Genomic DNA, 7,569 nt, shown 5'->3' with positions numbered 1-7,569 from the left:
TAACAATATAAACATGATTTCTACATTGTAATATCAATAAATCAATAAAGTACTTACTTTGATGCCTCGTACCTCTTTCTAATAACAAAATACACACGTTAGTAACTTCAAGGAAAATAATAAATCAATCAATTAAATTAAATAATTGAAAGAGAGATTTGGAACCAAACCCTCAGAAATTAAAACCTTTCACGTCTAGAGCGAAGGCAACTTCGAATATGGCTAGGTGTTTCTAGATCTTGTGAATGCGGAATTTTGTATTTAAAAAGCAAAGTTTAGAAAAAGAAAGAGAGAAAGAATAATCAAGAAAATCTTGATGAGAGTTGGTTAATGAATGTAGATGATAATAATTGGTGAATCAAAACGGAGTTTTTAATACGATATTTATAGAGAAAATCAGCCAAAAAAGATAATTTAACAAAACAGAGTCTGACGCTCAAAAAACAGGGCTGGCGCCAGGCCTGGTTCCAGGCGCCAAGGCCTGGGGTTAGGCGCCAAGCCTAATTTCAATGCGTTTTCGAAAATCAGATAAGTTTACCGTACTGGAGGATAAAATAATATAATTTCTTCGAAAATGCTATTTGATTTTGATTAAAACTCTGAAAAGTCAACAAAAGTCAATTTATCAATGCTAATTGAATTAGGAATGAAAAGAACCTTCTAGAAGATTCTAGAAGACTAAAACCATTCCTAATTGCATTAGGAATGATAAATCATATTAGGCCCTCCCCTAGATCATTGGGCCGCATATAAAGCTCAAACCGGGCCCAGTTTAGTAAATTGGCCATAATTTCCTCAATATTCATCGGAATTGGGCTTATAATATATCGTTGGAAAGGTCTTTGCAAGCCCCATCCAACTACACTACTATTGGACCCATATCATGGACCAACCAAACTGGATTGGCTGTTTTCTTAAAATAAGTTTTCAAAAACAGGGAGAAGAGAAAAGAAATAAAAACTATCCGCAACACTAGACCTTTCCACACTTTCGTTTCATTCGATTATGATTCGACGTGAAAGGTACTCATCACTGGGTTTGGTTTTGGGGAGACACAAATGGGTGTCTACAGAAGCCCCCACTTTGACTAAGTTTGGAGAAACGCAAGTTTCGAAAACAAAAGTCAACGTATCGATAGGGACGGAGAATGATTCAGAACGTTCTGCGATCCTAAATCAATCTTGCAACGCCGATACCTGCAAAACTAGCATTAGTTAAACAGATAAAAGAGTTAAGAAACGCGTATCTTGCACCGTCGAGCACGCGTCTCTGAAGATAACCAATTTGCTGCTGCTTTACTGTTTTGATGACCTCCTGCAAGCTAGAGAATGCCATCCCGCTTGAAAACCGCTACGCCTGTAACTGCTTCCAATTTGGAAGATTGCTTCGCCTGAAACGATCCTCCCCGCAATGATAGTACTCCACGTCCAAGGGAATACCATCGAAGATTATTTCTCTTGAAACAATCCTCATCCGCATTGATAATATTCCACATCCTAGGGAATACCATCGAAGATTATTCCTCTTGAAACAATCTTCAGTTGTTTGTGACAACTCTCCGCAAGCTAGGGAATGTTGTCTTGCTGCTTGTGAACTAGTATGTCGGTGCTTTCGCTGTGATGACAATCCTCTTTCTTTGGGAATAGTTGCCAACAGAACTCTTGTGTGATGTATGACAATCCGATCTAGGGAAAGTTGTCAATGCTTCGTAACAATCCATCCTTGGAAATGTTGCCATGATGAAGCGACAATCCGTATCTCGGAAAATTTGCCAAAATCCAATTTTTGGAAAAGTTGCCAATGCTTCGTAACAATCTTTCATAAGAACTTTGCTACGATCGACAATCCACATCTTGGAATATAACTCTTGAAGGCAATCCATCTTGGAAATTTTCCAATGCTATGCGACAATTCTTTTGGGAAAATATTGCCACTATTGACAATCCGCGTCTTGGAACATTTGCAAAAAAGAGTTGACCGACAACCCACTTTGGGAAAATTTGCCACTTGTTGAAACGAATGACAATCCACATTGAGGAACCTTTGCCGAAATTTATGATGAATAGAGACCTACAACAATCCTTTGGGAAACTTTGCCATAGGGAACTGGGTGTATGGCAATCCAATCTCGGAAAACTTGCCAGCGATGTATGAATGTATGACAATCCGAACTTGGAAAAACTTGCCAATAAAGAAGGAGCACGACAATCCACGCTTGGAAACTTTGCCAGAGATGACAATCCAATCTTGGAAAAATTGTCGTTGAAGAAGATGCACGACAATCCATTTTTGGAAATATTGTCAGTTGGGGGTGACAATCCATCTTTTGGAAAACTTTGTCGTTTAATAAGAATGCGCGACAATCCATATCTGGAAATATTGTCGTTTAAGTGCTTGCTTTTGAACTGATGCTTTGGTGCTTGTAATGAGCCAATACTTAGGCGCTTAAGCTAAGTGAGACGATATTTCGTCAGGTCGATCACTTAGACTGTAATCAAATCGACTACTCAATCATGTCAAATTGCTTATAGGGGCTAACTGGCGTACCAAGGAACCCAAAATTGTTGTATGAGGCCGAAATCACCTTTCTGAGAGGCTTCGAGCTCTGTCGCTGCTGAGATATCTCTGGCGCCAGGCGCTGGAGTAGGGTCTTCCCTGTTCTGCTGCACCTGTATTTATTTTGACTATAGAACTTTGCCAATCTCTAATCATCTTAGGGTTGACCTAAGGTTTAGCATTGCTTGACTCATCGACTTGACACGACTCGATGTGATTGACTGACTCGAGGTTGACTCGACTTAAAGTGAAATGACATGTGTGACTCAAATTAAAGTGATATGTCACGACATGACTCAATTTGTACATGACTCGTGTGTGCATTGTAATGTGATCGTGCGACTCGAAAATGCAAAAAACAAAAATTTTCCGTCATTTTTGTGGAGGGTACCGACTCTCTCCCGAAAAAGAAAGACGCGAAAAAGGAATCGAAGTTTTCGAATGCATGTTGAATGAGCTTAGTCAAATGTTGTTTGAAACTATCTCTCAAGGTGTAAGGATTAATCCATCCTAGGCTATCTCAACTGTTGACTCCATGATGAAATTATTTGGGTAACTTAGGCGGGGAGGCTAAGCACTTCATACTTCGTGATGCAATGACAATTATGATTGATGAGTGATATGACAAGGCATGCTTCAATGTTGTGATTTCATGACAAAGGGTTCCTAAGGGAAATATATTTGGTCATGTATTTGTGCAGTGTGTGAAAGTGACACTAAAGTTAGGCCGCAAGAGCTAAGTGTGTGGAAAAATATTATTGAAAAGAGTCAAATGGTGGTGACTCTTAGGCTAGGTAAGCTAATGATGTAAGGATCAAGCCCCCAAGTCTAGCTCTAAATGAATAGGGATGAGCATAGGATATCCCTTGATATGATCATGGTGTAAGTGTGTGAATGTGAATATGAATGCATGTTTATTACGGCCGCACCTCGATGTGAGGTTGCCTACGTATCCGTTAGGAATCAGGCCGAACGTAGCTCTAGCCGAACCTCGCACAAGTGTGTGTATACCTCAAAAAGGTCTTTTAAGGGTTGTAACGTGGTTAGGCTAAAGGTTGAAGAAGAAAGGGATAAAGGCTCAAGACCCTCGATAAGCCCCCAAGGTGTGCAACCTCGCTTTTGAATTTTTATGCTTTTGTGCTTGAGTTTTTACTCTTTTTTTAGCTCTCTTTGCTTTAGCATTCATTTTATTTTTAATAAGTGTGGGCAATCTCGATCATGCGGTCTATCACTCACTTGGCATTCATGTTTCTCAGGCACGGTACCGAGCACTCGATAAGAGACGCAATCTGAGACGTGTTCATATCGAAGACATTCTCATATCAAAGACATTGGAACACTTGCCCTTTTGTACACTTTTATTTATTTTTCTTGCTATTTTGATATTTTAATCTTGATCTTTTGAATTACTCAAGATTTTTTTTTTTTAAATTGCATAAGTTACACACCATCCCATCCCAAGGTTAGGTAGATGTAGGTTGAAAAAAGAAGGTGTAGACATCTAAAAATGTCTCCCCAAAACCAAACCCGATGATGAACAACCTTTCACCGCCACTATTGGTCGGGTTTAGTATTTAATCCCGAGAGTGCTTAAAAAATCGTATTTTATTAAATTCATATTTTTGAACAGTCCCTGGATTAGTCTTGATGTTTGGTAAAAGCACAGTTTTAATTTCAGCCCAAACTTATTAATTAATTTTTAGCCCAAGCCTTTTTATTTTATTGTTTTATTATTTATTTTTGGCTCAAACCCTTTATTTATTTTTATTTAATTATTTTCTTATTTTAGCCCGAATAATAAAAAGTCAGAAAAGGCCCGAAATTATCAATCGACACTTAAAATGCCGAAGGAAATTAGGGTTAAAAATGTATTTAGGCGGAAAAACGGGCTAGAATTTCCCGCGCCACGGCAGGTACCTACCGTGTCACGGGAATCCTTCCCGTCTGACGGTGGGATTTCCCGTGACACGGGAAGTCTGCCGTGACACGGGACATTCCGTGTCTTTTCCGCGTAAACCCTTAACGCGTTTTTTATCCCGTTTTCTTAAAATTTCCCGCGTCACACCAAAAGTGTACCGTGTTACGGGAAAGTGTACCGTCTGACGGTGGGGCTTCTCGTGTCACGGTACAGTTTGACCGTGTCACGGGATACTTTTTTAGGGTTTTTATCATTTTAGGGTTCCGTGTGCTCCCTCAGCACATTTTCCCTATAAATACCCCCTCATTTCTTATGTACGGGGGACGGAGTAATTCTCTGATTTAATTTTCTCTTTTCTATGCTTTAGCCTAAACACTAGCATACCCTTTTCTACTTCAAAATTCCTTCTTCAAGTACTCAAAGGAGTCCATACTTTACTCGTGGTTCTATCCTTTAGCCAAGGCGTGAAAGGTAGAACTGTTTAAGGGTTTGGCCCCAAATCTACCTTACTTTATTTAATTTAATTTAATTATTGCTTTATTATTTTCTTGAAGTTACTAACTCGTTTATTATTTTGTAGTTGCAAACAAACAGAATCAAAGTAAGAGTCATGCTCCTTTTATTTTTATTATTTTTCTAACGATTTTATGTTGTTGGAATTGTGATTAAATTGGTTTTAATATTAATGTTGTTTTATTATATTTATGATCACCATATTGCATGTTTAAAAGGAATATGTAATTGAAAATCACGCCTAATAAGATAATTTGGACAACCGGTTTAGGATCCTTTTTAATCTTATTATTAATTGAAGTGATCACCAATATTTTAGAATTAGGTGTGCATTAATATTAAACCAATTTAGTTAAATAATAGTTTGGAGCGAATTGAATTATTGTTTGTATGCCTTTGAGATCACAGGAATGCTTTTCAATATAAGAATCGAGTAGAGGCCAATACGGGCGAATGTGACTCCATGACTCACTTCGTACCATCATCCCCGATCCTCCTTTCGTGGTTCCGAACCATATGGAGTTAGTAATCTCATGGATTATGAATGGGGTGTAACCTTCACGGGTCAATCGTTGTTGCCTTCGTTGTCCCTTATTCGTGGCTGCCTTTTATGATCCGTGAACGGTTTACAAGTTCCTTAAAAACTTGTTGGCGGCTCCCTACTTTCCTTGTCCCTAATCGTATTATGTCAATTCCTACTTTCTATGAGTGCCAAGCATATTCACAACATGTTTTTTAACGTAGGCGCACTTCGAGCGACGCCTACAGAAGGGTCTATCGTTAGACGAGGCTCAAAGTGGTTTATGAAGAAAGGATTGTATATTTGAAAGGTGAAAGGAGATATGATGTGGCTACAAGGGTGCCTCAAATCATTGGTATACCTTGTGCTTAGCTCGACATGGATTTTTTTTTTTTTTTTAAAAAAAAAAAAAAAAAAAAGCAATGTGATGATCATATGCAAGGAAATAAATGCTCATTTTATTAAAAGAAAATAAAGAATCTACAAAATTAGTCTAAGGAAAGGAAAAGGTGCCTATGCTAGACTTATTGGGGAAAGAAAAGATGAAAAAGAAAAAGAAATAGAAAAAAGAGGTCATGAAATCCTGTCGTTGAAGCTCGCCTCTTGTCTTGTGTCGTTCGCTTCATCATCACCCAGTCTTCTCGCTAACTAGAGGCAATGGGATCTTATTTGCCTCTATGAGATCTTGAATGAGGTTTTGAAACCTGTAGCATTCATCAGTAGTATGACCGCGTCCTCGATGGTACTTGCAATAGGAGTTTGGATTCCATCTCAAAGATCGATTTTCTGGTGTCAGATCCTCGGTAGGACCAATAGGTTTGATTAATCCTTGATCATAGAGACGATCGAAAACAGCATCGTAGGTCATTCCAATGGGTGTAAACTCTCGCCTGGGTTTCCTTTTAGATCCTTGATTGTCCATGGCTAAGACATCATTATGGTCAAAGGTACTAACATTATTACTAGAGTGGGCGTTTTCGGAAGAAGGATTGTCGCTCTTCTTTCCTTTCCAGCCACCGTGGTTACTATTGTTAGTAGCTTTTTGCTTTGCGAGGTCATCTTCGATTTCAATTCCGATGTCATAAACGGCCTTGAAAGTATTCAAATTGTGTTGATATTTCAAATATTTCGAATACTTCTCTTGAAGATTCTTGATAAACATCCTCACAGACTCCTTTTCGGTGGGGACCTCAATCATCTTGGCGGAAGTTTCCCTCCATTTATTAAAGAAAGAAGTAAATCCTTCATTCTCTTTTTGTCTTAGCATCTCAAGTTGTCTATGGTCGGTTTCAACTTGGATATTGCACTTGTATCTATCAACGACAGCGTTTACTATCGATTCCCAGGTAGAGGTTTTCTCCTTGTCAAGGGAGAAGTACCATTGTTGGCAAACGGTTTCAAGAGATAGTGAGAACAGAGAAGGGAAGACCTTCTTATCGATACCCTTGATACTCATTATTGTTTCAAATGCTCTTAGATGGAAGTAAGGGTTATCTGTTGCCTTGAATTTAGGGATGTCAGTGGCGTTGAACTTATGTGGAAGAAGTTCCTTGTCCAGCGAGACCCCTTGTGATGTAAGCTCTTGAAATTTGTAGTCGCTGGACAACTTGCTTAAACTCTCTTGCATGAGGTCCATTTGTTGTTGCTTTACGAGATCATCGATCCTAAGTGCGAGAAGTTTCAGTGTCTCGGTCACGGTAGCCAGTTGGTTCTTAAGATCATTGACTTCTTCTTGAGTTGCCATTATCTTCTTAGCCTTCCTCTTTTGACGAATCGGTTTATCAAAAAGCGAGACTTGAATAAAGAGGTTGTCTTTGATTAATCGCCCTTCTCTCCTCGACCAAGTACTGTGGAAAAGGAATTTGGGGATATTCATTATTAATTATTTGACTCGAACTTTATTCAACATGCAATGGATGGAGGAAGTGAAGAAAGATGGAAGAATGTGAAGAAGATTTAGGTGGAGGGATATGAAGAATTAGGAATAGAATGTACCCCCCAACTCGAATGACGGAAAGACCGACTCATGCATGGACCTAAGACCTGGTCATGGTGATGTACT

The sequence above is a fragment of the Chenopodium album genome, chromosome 8 (assembly GCF_948465745.1).
Source record: "Chenopodium album chromosome 8, dcCheAlbu1.1, whole genome shotgun sequence".
Classification (NCBI taxonomy): domain Eukaryota; kingdom Viridiplantae; phylum Streptophyta; class Magnoliopsida; order Caryophyllales; family Amaranthaceae; genus Chenopodium; species Chenopodium album.
This window is presented reverse-complemented; position numbering follows the sequence as displayed.